Raw genomic sequence first — 17,236 nt, 5'->3', positions numbered from 1 at the left:
GTTCAAAAGATTTTACGTCATCATGCAGTGACGGTGTTTATTGTAGCCTACTGTAATTTCAAGTGTAGCCTACAGGTCTGTTGTTGCAACTTACAACCATGATTCAGCTCATAAAATAATGTAGAACATATATTTTGCATTAAACCTATAATTCCTTCACTAATTTTAATTTTTTGCCTGAAAAAAGTTTAGAGCGTAAAGTTTAATAATATAGGCCTATCTAAAAAAAAAAAAAAAAAAAAAGACTCTGGTTAATATAACTGTTGATAAAACTAGCATACACAATCGTAAACATATTTCAAGTAGCATTACGTTTTATTAAAGTAAGTTGCAAACTCAATGATATTATTATTTTTTTTAATCAGTTCACGATCAGTTGGATAAATAATCAAACATGACGCCGACCGGTTTTGTGAACCGGTCAACCGATTGAAAAGATCCGATTCACGAATCGAGACTTACGGGACAAAATAATGTTGAGCGTATGGTACAAATTTATGCAATTAGGATTATGTTGCTCATGTCACTCAGAGCTTTTCAAATAAGACCCACTTATTTATAATTCAGCATGATTTCGTCCGATTACGTGAGGTATCACTTCTTGAAATCACAAATCATTCGAATCAGTTCGCCAGTTTCTCTGTCCCTGCAGTCCAGCCTCATGTCCAGATATGCAAACAGCACCTCCTGTCCTCATTGCGTCCTGAGGCGAACTTTCCTTCTCACGGGTGGTTAGAAGCTGTTTACATGAGCAGTCGAGGAAAATGGCTTGTACAGTCGGTCAGATCATACCGCAGCTAAATGTGGAGGAACCGGCGGAGGACGGAAGCCCGTCCGGGAACATCTCCACCCGGCGCAGCAAAACCTCCTTCTCCCCGTTCAGCTCGCGGAAACATCACAGGTAAGACTGCCTCTAATTCAGCGCGATGCTCAATATCCAATCAGTCAATTTGTCACATTAAGGTTGATTTTGGAACAAACAAACAGCTGTGGTGAAGTTGCAGAGATCTTGTCTTTGTTTAGACAAATGCCAGTCATGTTGAAAAGTGTCAGTCATGTTGACGTCTGAGCTCCACAGGACAGGACGTTTATCTAATTTGTCTGAAACTGCAAAGTTCAATGACTTCTGCTTAAACCCATCAAACATAAGCCATCTATTTCACACATCCTTAATTTATTTCTGAACACACAGAAGAAAAAAATAAGCCTCTGAATTTATTTTATTTTCCTGCCATCTTTGAAGCCATTTCAATCTCTGCTGCTTTATTAAATCTGCATGGTGTCCAAACATTCTGTGCCTGCAGAAGAGCAAGCAATCTGCTGGAAGTAGATTGTGAGCAATTACAGCAAATGCTCCAGAGGACTGCCAAAACCTCATTAGCTGACTATTTCATTAAATGCTACTTTCTACTTTTAGTAGATCTGTAAATAAACATGCGCTAAGCACATATTTTTCAGCCTAGTTTGGGGTCGAGGATGACCTCTCAGTGTGGTAACTGTCCATGAAACAGATTTGGAGGTTTACAGCCAAAGGGAATGTGTGAAACTGTGCCGATTTCAAGCACAAAGACAGGCAGCATGTGTAGGGATTGATTTGCCATTGAACTGGTGTATTTAGAGGTCACTGCAGAGGGAACTAGAGCTGTGGTGTTTTCCGAGGCAGATGCAGATATCAGATATGTCTGAAATCAGTCCATCTGACCTTCACTGTGAGTTTGTGGGCTTACATGGATGCTGAGATTATCCTGAAGGCCTCCGTATATTGTTAACGTTCATGCACACTTGCATATAACTTATTTAATATTTGAATTAAATGTATAGTGTAGGGTTCAACGTGTGATGTGTGTATATATATATATATATATATAAATGAACCCCGCCTCCACTCACTCACACCAGCTCAGAGACCCCACTCTGTCATCTTTTACTCAAGTTAGTAAACACTGCACAAAGGTAATGCTCTTTACAACGTCAGACACATAACGGTAATAAATATGATTAGCCTTTTGCTTGAGTTTGTTATCAGACAGCTAATAATGCTAATGTTAATTAGATTTCAAACCGCATTTTTAAGACTGTCTTTGGTTCACTGCAGTTTTAAGGAGAAAATACTCGTGTAATGGTGTTGACTTATGAATTTGCACATGGTTAGTCTGAAAGCATATTAAAAACAACACATAGACATTACAACATGGTTTTCAACACAGGTGGTCTTTGAGTACATACTTCGAAATAATTGCTTGAATTATTTTGAACTTCTTAGCATGTTCATCCTTCCGTGACAAATCTATTGCAAAAGGACCTTTTCCTGAGATTCTTTTAGCCGATGTTTAAGATTTGTGTTGGTTTTCACTGTATCCTGACAGCGGTTGAATCCTCAGCTAAGTGAGATTAGTTTAAGGTGATCAGAGCTCACAGAGTGGAAGTCACATGGTTTAGTGACACATTTTTGTCCTTGTACTATATCATGGCCTATAAATCTTGTACACGCTGCTGGCTCTGTGCTGAAAGAGCTAACCGGAGTAGCAGATATCAACTCTTTTGTTTGCTCGATTACCCACATTATACAGTATACTGAACAAAACTGCACAGTATAGCAAATATGTTATAATATTGCTAAATCAAATGATTAATTCACTGGGATATAGGGATATAGCATGTCGTTTTACTCAGCTCATGTAGTTCTTGTAACCTTCTCATTAAAGCCTGTATGAATTTCTTTCTTCTGCTGGACACATAAGAAGATATTTTGAAGAATGTTGGTAACCAGACAGTTGACAGTAGCCATTGACCCCAACATTCTTCAAAATTGCATTTTTTGTGTCTAGTAGAAGATAGAAACTCATACAGGTTTGGAATAAGTAAGTGATGACAAAACGTTCATTTGTGGGTGAACTATCCCTTTTAAGATTACCAGGAACTCAAGGACAGCATGCTTTGTTCAAAGCGTGACGTAATGTTATAGCTTCAAGACGTTTCCTTGGCTTCACTCCAGAGAATCTTTCTCAAGGCTGATGCATCATGCATCAGAAGATTTTTAAAGTATGGAAATTGACTTGTACAGATACCTTTCAAGGTATTCTTCACTAAGTGAACTTGCGCCGTGTGCTTTAGACCATGCGCTTAGATCGTTAAAATAGGGCCCTACTGTATATCTCTCAATGCTACTTTGTTTCATAATTGTGGATTTGTTTTTTGGCTATGTCTCACAATTGCAGCTTTATTTATTTCTTATTTTATTCACCATGAGTTGAATGGAAACAGGCTGGAAACAGGCTTTATTTTTGTTCTCTTTTGACTTTGGCCAGTAAGTAAGTACAACGACCGAGAGCACCATAGCATCCTTTCTACCTTGCAGAAACCTGCTCAGCAAAATCTTTTACTGAGTATTTTGTGTATTGTAATACAATATGACTGTAAAAAGATGCCACACACACAGTGAAATCAAATCATTATAGGATTGTTATTTCCCCAGGCCCATTCTGGCTCACTTTACCCATTGCGCAGTGCGGCCCATTACAGTCTTATGCACATTATTGATTGTTTGCCCATTACCTGTGACCTCTGTGAGACGCCCAACACAGTCCTGCCAGAATTAGACATGCCCGACAACATATTAGTCTCTCTGCAATCTATGACCTTTTTTTAGTAGAAAATTTCAGGCAAGAGCATTAAAAGAGTTTTCTAAATACAAAGTTTTGTCATAAAACTGCGCAGGCTAATTATAGGTCTTTAACCAATCCTGCTTGCAGTCACACCATTCTCTCTATAGGGCACAGCTGATTGGTTGCTGCTGTATCAGTAGCCAATACGCTTGCTGCTGATCCTTTGAATACTTGGTCAGCATTTGCTGTAGCAGTTTGCAGCGCACATCAGAAACCCTCCACCTTCCCCAGCTCCTCCTGTATAGATCTGCTATGGGTAATTCATGTATGCTATATTGTACAGCAGCAGCAGCATGTTTTACTTGCTCACAGCAGTATGTTGTGTGTGAACATAGCAAATCTCTTCCACCAAGACCAAACACTCCCAGAGTTGACATGACAGAACTCTAATTTTCTGTGTTTGTCATATTTCAATGGCATATTTCGATCTCTTTCAAAGCAAAGATGATGAAAATTAAATGCCACTGTTTTGCAGTCGAGTCATGTCGGTTGTCCTTAAGAGCTGCTCAGACTCTCAGAACTGTGTCCTTGATGAGTCTTTGTGAGTCAGCTTCAGCAGAGAGCCTTGAGAAACCCACCCTGCAGGGGCCTTCAGCATTCCCAGATAACACACAGATAAGAGAGATATCAGCACCATGGACAGCGCCCCACACGAGTCAATGCTTCACTGATGAACCGTTGCACTTGGTTATGTTTATTTGACCAGTGTCCTAGAAATGCAAATTTCCTTATTTCCTTATATACATACATACATACATACATACAGTATTTTATTTTAATGTATTTTAAATTTTATTCATTTAGAATTTTATTCATATTTATCTGCCGTGACTTATTTTTCGTCCAGAATTTTTATATTGGTGCATCCTTGCCTTTTATCATTTTACATCATGACATCATTTTCTAAATCCTAAAACATTCTGAATTTTAATGTGGTATTTAATGTGGTATATCAACTTAACTTAATTTCTGTCTTGTTTTTAAGTGTAATCAAATTGGCTGTACAAGTCATTTCAACTTAAATTATATTAAACTGACAACATTTTTTGTCGAAAATTGTATAACTTAGTAGTTTAACGATTTATTGATCATGATTGTTTAAACTTTACAGTGTATTTATATTCTTATTAATCTGTTTTCGCGTCTGGATGCATGTATCTGGGATCTAGTGTGAAGTGAATGTCGGTCTACAGAATATATTAAATTGTAAAAATATAAACCTATGTGGGAAAGGAGGAAATCCAGTCTCTTGTCAGCTGATTATTGTAGCTGTCCTTTTACAGTATATAAGATTGTTTAGATTTCATTTCAGGACACCAGAGGGCAGCACTGATACATAGTTCATAACTCAATCTCAATTTGATTGACCATCAAATGAAGGTGTTACTTCACAAGAATTGCATTCATTCTATAATTACATTATGCTTTTGTCTGAATAGTTTTGTCCATAAAGAGAGATAAAAGGAGGGCCAGGAAAAGAGAACACTGTTTTTGCATGTATGTGGCATTTTCAACACGGTGAATCAGGCTGGGTGACTCAGAAAGAATTAGGTCATTGTAAAAAAAATAAAAAAATAACTAAATAAGCTGCATGAACAATGTTTAGTGGGTGTATGCCACATCAGTATAATAAACAAAATGATGCGAATATTTTCTTTTGCCCATATTATGGTGTTACTCATGGCGTTGCGTAAGTTCCCACACATTCATCCAGTGTTATATGAACGCAGCTGGACGGATCCATTATCATCTAAATGCTCTCTGTTCTGATGGTCTCTGGTGTTTGTCCTTATGCACAGCACAGAGAGCGTTTTAAATGTTCATAATGCCATCATCTTGAGAAAACGGCAAAACCGTGCATGAGCTATTTAACATAAACTTGCAGTAACGGTAATTTTCAGTGACGACTGCCAGTTTGAGATGACATGCAAATGCACAACAACATGATGCAACAGCTACCAATGGAAGTGAAGCTCAGTCTAGTTTGCAGCTCGCAATACAGTGACTGCGACCTCTATCGATTTATTGGTGTCAGTGTGAACGCCCCTCAAGGCTAAGACTAGCGCAGAGATGCATTGATGTTTCTCTGAATCCACTTCTGCTGGTTTTTAAAAATATATAACAATGTCAAGTTTTTAATCATCCCTCTCAGAGTTGTCACAGATCCTTCTTTTAGCCTCACTGATAGTGCCTCCTATAAGCTGGGCTGAAAGTGGTCACGCTATTTTGTGTCATTTCCCCGTTTTCAGTTCACAAATGTGCCACAGGCCCCAAAGGCAAACTTTATCTCACGCAGTAGGCTTTACACTGCCGGTCGCTGACTCTGAATTTCACATTTCAATTTCACAGCATTTTAAGGTGACGGAAGCTTTAGACACATCACTCCATGAGGCATACTGTATATGATTATGCTGTCTGATCCAATCATGTTTAAGACGTCTAGTGAGCCCCTATAACTGATCGGAGCCTGGAAATGCTTGACTTTCCTCTGGACTGCAGCACAGAATAAGGTACCACAAAAAAAACTTTGATGTCATTTTTTTCAGCAATTCTTCATACTTTTTTATTTTAAAGGAGGGTTAATGCCGTTATGAACCCCGAATTGCGGTACCAAAGTATTCATTGTGAAAAACTGCAGCGCTTATGTCAAGTTGTTTATGATTGGCTATCTGTTGCTAAACAATACAGTGTCTCATTAAATATTCATGAGCTTTAGATAGTTACAGAAACTTTCATGCACTTTTAAATTGCAGCATTTCAGCAACTGTTTGAGATTGTATTGTTCCTTCACCCTACTTTTCTGTTTAGTGAGCGCTGTGTGTGGGATTTTGTACATGTAGGTAAAAATTGCTAGGCAGTAGGCACAGGATGTGTGTGACAAACCTGTTATTTTCTCCCAAGGAGAGAGACAAAGAGAGTAAGAAATAGAGTGCGATCCACCTTCGGTGAAGCTCCCAAACACTAATGGGATTCTTTTCTTTTGTGCATAATAAATGCTTCTTTAATCACCTGCCAGCTATATATATATGTGTTTGTTGTCAGAAGTAAGCACGCCCCTGCACAGAGAGAAGTGGAGGCAGAGGCAGGTTTATCCATCCTCTGATCTGCGGAAGGACTCTGTTTATCATAATATGCTAATGGTGGTAATAAGGTCAAGCTGTAGAGCCCACAGTCAGTTACACTTCCTTTATTCGCACAATAGAAATGTTAACAAGCTACAGCAACATCTGAGGAGAAACTCTTGGTTGGAGGCAGAAAATGATCCGGTTTCTACAGTAAATGCGACTGTTGCGACTCTTTTATGGGGGGTCAACCTATGAACATCATAGTATCATCTTCATATCATGTTTCTTTTGATAGAGAAATGTTCTTAAAGGGATACTCCACTCATTTTACAACTCCCCCAGAGTTAAACAGTTGAGTTTTACCGTTTTCGAATCCATTCAGCCGAGTTTCTGATATTCAGAAGAATATCAGTAACCAGACAGTTTGTGGTCTCATTGACTTCCATAGTATATATTTTTTCCTACTATGGAAGTCAATGAGACCAGAAACTGTCTGAACAGAAACTTCTAATTTGTGACTGGTGTTTTGTTTTGCTCTATGCTCTGCATTTCCGCGTTCATCATTACGCTATGCGTCAGGTCAAGGGTTACTCTTCCACCGTAAATCGATAAAACGATGCGTACAGCTGTCTGCCGGAAGCTAGTTATTTTTGTCGATAAAGTTTAAATTATGGATATTTTTCTTACACGAACACATCTCTTCGCTTCAGAAGGCCTTTAATCCCCACAGAGCTGTGTGGAGTATTTTTATGATGGATGGATGCACTTTTATGGACATGAAAACAGATACGGCCATTCGCTGCCATTATAAAGCTTGGAAGAGCCAGGACATTTTTTAATATAACTCTGATTATTAGTCTGAAAGAAGAATGTCATATACACCTGACTTGAGGGTGAGTAAATCATGGGCTAATTTTCATTTTTGGGTGAACTAACCCTTTAAGTGATCATATTAAATCTATCTATCTATCTATCTATCTATCTATCTATCTATCTATCTATCTATCTATCTATCTATCTATCTATCTATCTATCTATCTATCTATCTGTCTGTCTGTCTGTCTGTCTGTCTGTCTGATTCATTTTTGAAAAAAATTGCAATTCTGTCATCATTTATTCACAATCATGTCATTACAAAACCGTATGGCTTTCTTTTTGGGTTTATACATTAAGTCAAAATTTTGCTCCTGTATTGATGTCAATGATGCTAAACGTTCATAACTGAACAGTCTAAATATGCAAAATATGCCTGAATATGTGAATGAGATTAATTTTAGTAGGTAATTAAAAGTTGTGTGGACTACATTTATTGTGCTTTTTAGTCGTTTTTGGAGCTGGCTGGTGCATGTCCATGTTTCCATTAATGTATGGAAAAGTATGCAGAACAATCTACTAAACATCCCCTTTTGTGTTCCATAGAAGAAAGAAAGTCATCAGCATGAGGGTGAGAATGATGGGTGAGCTAAATCTTTAAAGGGCTTGCTGCGTGTTTGAGATCTTTGCACTCTCGTTGGGAGCTGGGAGATTTTCAAGGAATTTCTCAGAGGTGCGCATATTTTTATTTTCAACACTGATGCTGTGTGGTCTGCCTCCTAATGTTACTTCAGATACTACAGACTTTATGTGTGTTCTCTGTGTGTGTGTTCACGTGTGTCTGCTGCTCAATACAAAGGGCTCGATTGAATATGTCAGTTGAATCCCCAGATACTTGAAACTCTTTTAAATGGTGCCAACTTATTTCTGTCTCACCCTGAAGAGTCAATCCACCCACATCACAGAAATGAACCAGTTCCAACCAAACCAGTGAGAATGACACTGAGCTGTGTGAAGATGTTTGGATTCGGTTTGGGATTCCCAAGCTTTTAATGTTCTGAAGAGCCTGTGCAGTTTATGAGAGATTTCTGCCGCTGATAGCTGAGATCTCAACATGCTCTCTAAACAGCATGATGCAGACATTATTTTCCTGATCAGTATTTTTCTTGTTTTCCAGTCAAAACATCTAAACATTCTTAAAGGGGTCATATAATGGTACATGCACTTTTACAAGTTGATTGTACTGAAATGTGTGTTGGCAGTGCCTGTACACAACCATCATAAAATGATAAAAATCCATCCAGTGTTTTTTTTTTTAATCTCCTTATATGTTTTCCCTGTCTCAAATCAAGCCGTTCGATTTTGTGACGTCACACGGTCGGACGCCCCTCCCACGATTGTTGATTGACAGCAGCGTTTCAACACAGACCCGCCCTCGCTCGTGAGCGAGCTGTCAATCATAGTCGCGCGGTCATTGTTGATACGCTGGAGCACTGTCTATGAGCAGAATGGCTCTAAGCGATTGTGGTGTTCTGTTCTTGGGTGCAATAAGGAACACAGCAGTCATGCTGAACCGCTGAAGACGCAGTGGCTGAGTTTGTTTTCGAAGGGAATATTCCCCACGATCAACGTCAATGCTTTCATGTTTGCGCGAATCATTTCACACACCAGACTGCTTTACAAACGAGGGTCAGTATAAAGCTGGTTTTGCTAAGAAGCTGCTCCTGAAAAAAGGATCGGTACCAACTATTCGTGTTCCTGCTGCACCTCCAGAATAACTGAAGTGAGTGTAACGTTTTATTAACCTTTATATTAATCTTTATATTAATCTTTACAAATCGCTTGCTGCACGCTTCACGATGAATGCGGCTGTTTACACTCAGGGTACATTACGGCATGTTTTCTATGTACGACGTTCTCAATATAATTCATAATCCCACGTTTATAATGAACAACGCGTTATGGTTATTGTGTTATTGTGTTACAAACGGTGTACGCACAGAACAGAGGGGCGGGGTGAGCAAAGCTCATTATCATTTAAAGACACATGCACTTAAACGGCGTGCTGAAAACAGAGCTGTTTTTGACCAGGTAAAATGAGCGTTTTCTTACAATACTAATGAGAATTTTTAATTATAGTATATTACAAACTTTTAATTTAGACCCTAAAGAATCATATTAGCTTGTACAAAAATGGCATTATATGACCCCTTTAAAGGTGCAGTATGTGAGATTGACAGATAGCGGTTGAAATGGGTACTGCAGTCCAAATAAAAAACATTGGAGAGAGTTGTTTCCCCCGTCCCCCTACTGCTCAGACTCGACGCTCACGCGGGTTTCCGGATTGAGGACACACAACAAGAATGAGCGCAATTGACAATGGAATGCGAGGAGACGTACACACTGTATGGTGATGAGTTGATTTATTGATTTATGATAAGTTGATATCACGTTTTAATATACTCCCGTTCATAGAGATTTTTAGATGGGTGCTGAGACATTTTAGGTCAGGTAGAATCTGCGATCTCTGACCCAGTTTGTTCGCTGGCTCCCATGGCTACAATAAAATGTGTTTTCCGCCAACTGGCAACCTGTGGTGGCAAAATAATATTGAGTAAATTGTCAATGTGTTGTATCACACTGACACAGAACACACATTTCAAAGTAAAATAACTGGCTGTAGAAGTGTTTTTCAGAGAAACGAGTATGTGAACTCAGCATGTTTCCTAAATATCTGCAGTCAAAAACATTTTTTTTTAAATAAATAAATTTTAGAGTTAAAATTGATTAAATGAAAAAGTGTTACATATAAAGAAACGAGTTCTTAAATATGTTTAAATAAGCATATTGTTACGGCTGGTGCAGTTTTGTGTTGTTATATTATATAAGTAAAAGTATATATATAACATTATATTTGATTTAAAATATATTTTATTATATATTTGACATATATATTTGATTTATACATTTCAACTTTTTTTAACAGAGTATAAAATACAGATTAAGAAAGAACATTTTTGGTGTGCTCCAAACGTCTGTGGACTTCCCAAGTAGCAGCTGTGCAATGATAAAGGAGAGACCGAGCCCAGCAGGATGGAGTGTGTTTAGAGAGAAGTTAGTGAAGGAGAGCAAAACACCTGGAGATGGAGCGAGAGAAAGAGAGAGAGGAGAGAGAGAGAGATTGCTGCGCTGACTGGGCAGCAGCGTGACGTGTGCTCAGTGTCTCGTGAATAAGTGCTGCACCGTTTCTTATCGTGTGGGCTTAATGCAGTTCGACTGCGACCTCAGTTGTGCAGAGAGAAAAGTGGAGGCTGCGTTGTATCACGCATGTTGGCGTGTTGTTTCACACGGTTAAGGGTCAGGTAACAGTAAAGCCTTTTTATCCAAATTCTGTGCTTGTCCAGGTTATTATATGCATGAAAAGATCTCTTGTAGGATTTGATGTTGACATGCATGTGTCCATGGTGTTTCATACCAGTTCAGTTTCACTTTTGTGTGCAAGTGTGTGTATGTTGATGGAGCCTGACTTCAGAGTGAATTCCTCCACTGCTTTGGAGTGCAATCATTCTATATCACTTATCTTTAATGAAGTGAATGCTGTGAACGGAGATGTACTGGCTCAGGAAATTGTCATGATTGTCAGTTAATTCAACTGCCTGAGGAGGAGGAGGACAGCGTCCTTTTTTTAGACGGTGCGTCTTGTATCCATAAAAAGCATTGTGAACTTTATCGTCTCCCTTGTTACCTCTCTCTCCGTCTCTCTTCGGTCTTTTGGGGCTCTGCGTTATTCAGTATCATGCTGGGCAAACACATTTCAAACCCTCTGGCGGCTCTTTCTTCCATATTCATGAGATCACATGTTTATGTCCCCGAAACGCAGAGCTAAAGACAGTGGCCTCCCGCTGAGGTCATTGTGTCCACGTCTCGGCAGTCTGAGGCCACCCAGCTGTCGGAGACAGGGACGGTCCTGCGTCCATGCAAATGAGTGGATATCACTGCACCTGACGTTGCTTATCATTTTGATAATGTGTTTTCATATCTTTTTCCTCAAAGAATGCTTTTTATAATAGAAGTCTGATGAAATGCCATTCAACAGCAGACAATGAAAGGACTTACAATGGACAGGGCCTTCTGTGGAGGGCTTTAAATGCGCAGAAATGGTTTTGTTCAAGTCAAAATTGATTCATATAGTGCTTTTACAGTAGGCTACACATTGTTTCAAAGCAGCCTTACAGACAATCATGATGTTAATGTTTATAAGATCTTCATGCCTTAGTCACATTTAGCAGAGCTGGAAGATAATATAGTTTACATTTTGCCACAATACAAGCAATTAAGCAGTTGAGATTTGCTAATAGTAAATATTGCTTTACGTGAGTGTATGTAATATGTATGCGGATAAAGTTGGATGTAGTTACATATATCTAACTTTACCCTAGTGAAAAAATAGTATACTTAAGCACAATTTATTCGTATGTACTTTAGTATAACTACATGTATTTGTGGCACGCTATAAATTGGTATACTTAAAGTCTGTTAAATTGAAACTAATTTTGTATTAAATGCATTTTAGATGTCCAAAAGCAGTGATGAAGTACAATTAAAGTTGTATTTAATATACTTGTTTGTGCTAAAGTGGAACTATTCCAAGAATACTTAAGTACACTTTAAATATCTACTCTTGTATTTAAGTGAAATGCAGAATTCTCTCAGCATAAACTTAAAATGTATTTTGGTGACATTACAATTGCAATTCAGTTACACTGTAAGATTATTGAACATACATTAATATTATACTGATAACAAACCGAGGTCATACTATCCTTTACTTTTAGTGATTTTAAAACGCATTTCAATGGCATTCCAAGTAAACTTGAAGTGTGCAAACGGCAATCATTATTGTGTGCTTCAAATATAATAAAGTAATCTTTCGAAATAATGGCACAGCTCAATAATTTTCCTTTTACTGACATTTTACAGACACCCCCCAGTATGCCAGTAACTCACTTGTCCAGAGAAGATCAGTGAGACAATGGGAACATGTATATGTACATTGAATGTTGGAAACACTACGGACTGGATTCGAACCCATGGTCGCTGCCACACAAGCGCACTGGGTTTACCAGTTGCGCCACCACACAGATATGCTCCACGCAAAACTAGGGTTACTTTGTGTTTTTTCTAACTTACAAGTATAACTACAGTATAACCAAATAGATTTTTCCATCAATGACAGCACACATATGAAAAAAGAAACAAATTTTTTTATCCATAAAATGAAAGCCAGTGGCTTCCGGTGTTATTTTGGACCCCACTGACTCATTTTATGGGCTAAAAACATTCAAAAATGTTGCTATTGTGCAGTCAATGATTGGCCAGATTATATTCTTCCTGGTGCTGATTAGACCTGGATTTCTCAATGGGGACTGTTTCGTAACATTTAGACGTCACACTCCTGTTAACTATTCACATTGACACAGCTTTTATTTGACTAGCTGTTTTCTAAAGTTAGCATTGTCTTTCCAAGCGTGACTCATAATTGACAAACACATCCAGTAAGTGCTGTCAGTCAAATGTTCCCCAGCTCCCACCAATCAAGTATCGCAAGAGCGAGGCTGCTTTGTTTCGTAAAAACATGGTCGGCTTGTCAAATACTAAGCGAGTATTAAAGCGTGCTGGCTCTTTCGCAGCTCGTGTTGGTACATTTTAACTTTCATGCTCACAAATTCCCATTTCGACTTGATGCTCATCCATATGTTTGGAGACTCCCAAAGCGGCCCTTTTTTAAAGTTCCCAAAACATCACATCAGATTTTGAGAATGGTTGTCATGGCAACTTCGAACTGAATAGCACGTTTTCTTCTAAGATCGGACAGAGCTTGGTTGTGAAGAGGAAAAAAGTCAGCCGTCCCCTCGTTTCATTCACAGTCAGACAAATTTGTGTAAGTTTGTTGAAATGGTCACCAGAAATCAGGATCAGGATGTGCATTGATGTATTCACACTAGTATTTACTGTATATAGTTGACATAACATGGACATGAAAATTTTTTCAAGATAAAATTTAAATGAATGAATAATCGTAATTCTGTCATTTTAGATCATTTTCAGTCTTTTTTAAAACATAAATGTAAGAAATGTAGTTTTAGTGTTGCTTTGCTGCTTGAGTTTTCTGTGTGAAAGTAAGACATATAATAGCTGGGCAGTCTCAGTCAAATTCCCATGTCTGGCTCATCTATGACATGATGACACAGTGACAGGATATGACATGTGAACCGTTAGTGACTTCCCACACAATGCACATGCTGTCAGGAGCATTTACCGTATTAGATGTTATTTTCTTTTCTCTTTTCTCTGTTCAGTGCATCAGCTCATACTGTCAATGAAAAATGTAATGCATTTTTCATTATCTTCTATCTGAAAGCTCACTGTGAGCATTGTGAGCTCACTTTTTATGTATTTGTTTAGACTGAACAGTGTTTCAGCTCTTGTTCAGTCTTCCGGATGTGGTGAATACCCTTTTTTGTTGTAACTACTAAATTATTCACACAATCCTATTTTGATTACTCAGGGAGGGCCTATTTATATTTATTTTTTTTGTGTGAGGAGCATTTTAAAAAGCTAATGAACTTTTTTCTTCTGTAAAGAACCTTTTGTGCAATGAAAATATTCTATAGATGTTAAAGAGGTCATTTTATTTTAATATTTTCCTTTAGGTTCACTTTGAAAAATAAAATATAAAAACGAATATATATATATATATATATATATATATATATATGTATATGCAGAAAAACAATTCTTTTGAACCTTCATTCTGACCCTGTGTCTGAAATGATCCGTTTTTAAGAGACGGCTCCTTTAAGGTTTGTGAGTAAACGGCAACTGTTATGATTGGCTAACGTCATTGCATAGGAAAAAGTATAAACGCAGACTCTCTATTGGACGAGTAAGTGTTTTGAAAACATTATCTATCTAATGAAGTAAATCATCCACTTGTTTCCGACGCTGGGATCCTTCTGAAGACTGTACAGACTGTAGACTGGCCTCGAACAAGCCTCAAAGCAAACGATCTTTCATTCTTCCATTTGTCCTGTTGTTGGCAGACTCAAGTGCATGGGGTATGCCAGAAACCGAACACGCATCTGTATACTGTATCCAGTGTAGACAGCATCAGTGATTATAATGGGTTCTATTTGCTTTTGACACGACGCTCACATCCAGTGTAGGCAAATGTCAGCCATTAAGCGACTAAATGTCAGTGGGCGGGGCCTATGGTGTGATGATGTATAACTATTTGTCTATAGGCGCGTTTCCATTACAGATTTGCGCAAAACTTTTGTGCTTTTTTTTTCTAAATGTCGACAAAAAACTATTGCGAAATGACGGTGTTTACATTAACCGATGTTATGCGACTAAAACTTCATTTTTTTTTGCGATTAAATGCAAGTTTTTGAGAAATTGATGTGTTTCCATTGGGCGTATTTTCAATTCGCAATTTCAGTTTGCGCAATTTGAAGGGTAATGGAAACGCGGCTAATGTCTTGCCCTGGAGACAGGCATATGCAAATGTACTTGCCCGTGTTGCGTCAGAGATCCTGTAATATGAAAATAATCAGTTTTTGGAGTTTGATTAAATAAATGCTTTGTTTATAATGAGGAGGACATTTTAAGCTATGAAAGTAGCATGATTATTATTATTATTAGTTTCAGTTTGCTAAATCTGCTAAAAGTTGGTGTTAACGTTCTTTTCTTTGTGTGAAAATGTCTCCTTTAATTTTCTTTTATGTGTGATCTGAAATCTCAGCTCAATCAAATCGCAACGTTTATTATCATTGAGAATTGAAAGATGAAATCAGAGTTATGGAGGAAGAACTAATCTTTTCTTGATTGCATTTTTTTCATTTAACATTGGTCAGATTTAATTTAAATGCTGATCCTCTGGAGTAATATTATGCTGTGTTTGGTATGACGTTATCAAGTACAGCACTGTGTTTGTAAGATTATTAATTCGATTGAACTGCTCCAAAATCATGGTGGATGGTGGAATTTACATAGCTTACAGATAATTAATGTTAAATAAAGATCTTTTGATTGGTTTTGCTAGCTGGAGATACACCATATTTCTTTAAAATCCTTAATAAACCTTCACTGAAACGATTCCCTTCAACATTTTTTTTTCTTTTTCATTAGATTGAGCATGAATTCCAGTTAATTATTTTATTTTATCCTTTGCTGTGGTCACAGATTTTTCTGTAAGTAATTAACAAAACTGTAGGAGACATTGGTTTGAATAAACATGAACACCCACATCCACTGCACTTGGAGGTAGTTTTTATGTAAGACCTTACATTTACAAAACCTTTTGAAAGCAGAGTGAGTGAGGGCTGCAAAAAAGCACAGTCTGACGCTGAAGATGAGCAAGTTCCAGAGTTCAAATGTGCTTGCAGGAATAGCCCACGCATTGTATTTAATATGCTCAGAATATGTTTTGGAAAATAAGAGTCCAAACAACAATGGACCCCATTTATATATAAAAAAAAAAAAAATCTATAATTACAAAAAGTCAAATACTTGTATATAAAATAAGTGAAATCAGCCTTATGTTCACATTATTTGACATATTAACAAAAGATTGAATTATGATTTCAATCATCTTCTTTTAAGTGAATTTAATAACTCTCAAAGCTATGCAATCTTGATGTGGGCTATAAGGACCAAACAGGTTCCAGTTTGGTAATTAGGCCTAATTTACACTCCAAAACAAGAAGAGTTTATTTTTATTCCCAGAAGACAAGATGGTGAATACAGATGGCCAAAGGTGTTAATTACTTATATCGCATGACTCACGGGCAGGTGTTGTCATTCTGCTTGAGCAGTTGATCATTCATCAGTAATGTTTAATAGTCTCTTTCAGTATCAAAAAGAAGGTCAGTTGGCAGGCTCATATACTTTCACTCTAGTGTAGTGAATGAATACATCAGGCATGTTAATGGTGTGGTAAGGGAAAACTGTCTGTCAGATTGAAGCAGCCATCTGCCAAATTAATCCCAAAAGTTAAAGCTTTGAAGCACATTACTTTGGGCTTGTGTTAGAAAACATTGGCATACTATAAATAAGTCAACAGCTCATAGCGCATCAGAGTAAACAATAATGAAAAGAAACAGGATCTATACACACTCTGGGAAATTATGTAATTTGCAGGTGTAGCCTATTTTTAGTTTTGTGTAGTGCTTCATTAAATTCATAAATCATATCTGATGCTAAGAACATTTGTTTACCGATTTGTCATCTTTACAGTGAAATTTCAAATATGATGTATCTCTCAAACAAATAACGTTGAGCTTAGCCTAGTCTGATAGGCCTATATACCGTAATATGCTATCTATAGTCATCATTTGCATACAATTAAATATGGCACAAAATAATGTCTCTGAATGAATAATATGATTGATTGTTGCATTAAAAATTAAGTTAAAATATGATTGTCAACACAATATACTCGTCATAGAGGGTAGTTTGGGATTTATGTCAAAATGAGCAATGGTTTTAACACATTTGTTGAGGTGGCAGCCAGCACCAGGTAGGTATTTTCTGTCAGATATAGTAACGTTACAGTATCTCCTGCTGCTGCTGTCAAGATGTTTCTCTTGATTTGACCTGTTATTAAGGTGGTTGTACACACATTTGACTGGC

At 37.6% G+C, this 17,236-nt stretch overlaps 1 protein-coding gene across 1 annotated transcript in view; it reads left to right on the top strand.

The window, feature by feature from the left end:
- Nucleotides 1–862: 862 nt before the first annotated feature.
- Nucleotides 863–17,236, top strand: part of gramd1ba (GRAM domain containing 1Ba) — a 68,496-nt gene continuing 52,122 nt past the window's right edge. The window contains exon 1 of the mRNA XM_084400733.1: nucleotides 863–901. The gene's annotated coding sequence lies outside the window, so the exon portion shown is untranslated. The remainder of the gene's footprint in view (nucleotides 902–17,236) is intronic.

The sequence above is a fragment of the Rutilus rutilus genome, assembly GCF_951802725.1.
Source record: "Rutilus rutilus genome assembly, chromosome: 25".
NCBI lineage: Eukaryota > Metazoa > Chordata > Actinopteri > Cypriniformes > Leuciscidae > Rutilus > Rutilus rutilus.
This window is presented reverse-complemented; position numbering and strand designations above follow the sequence as displayed.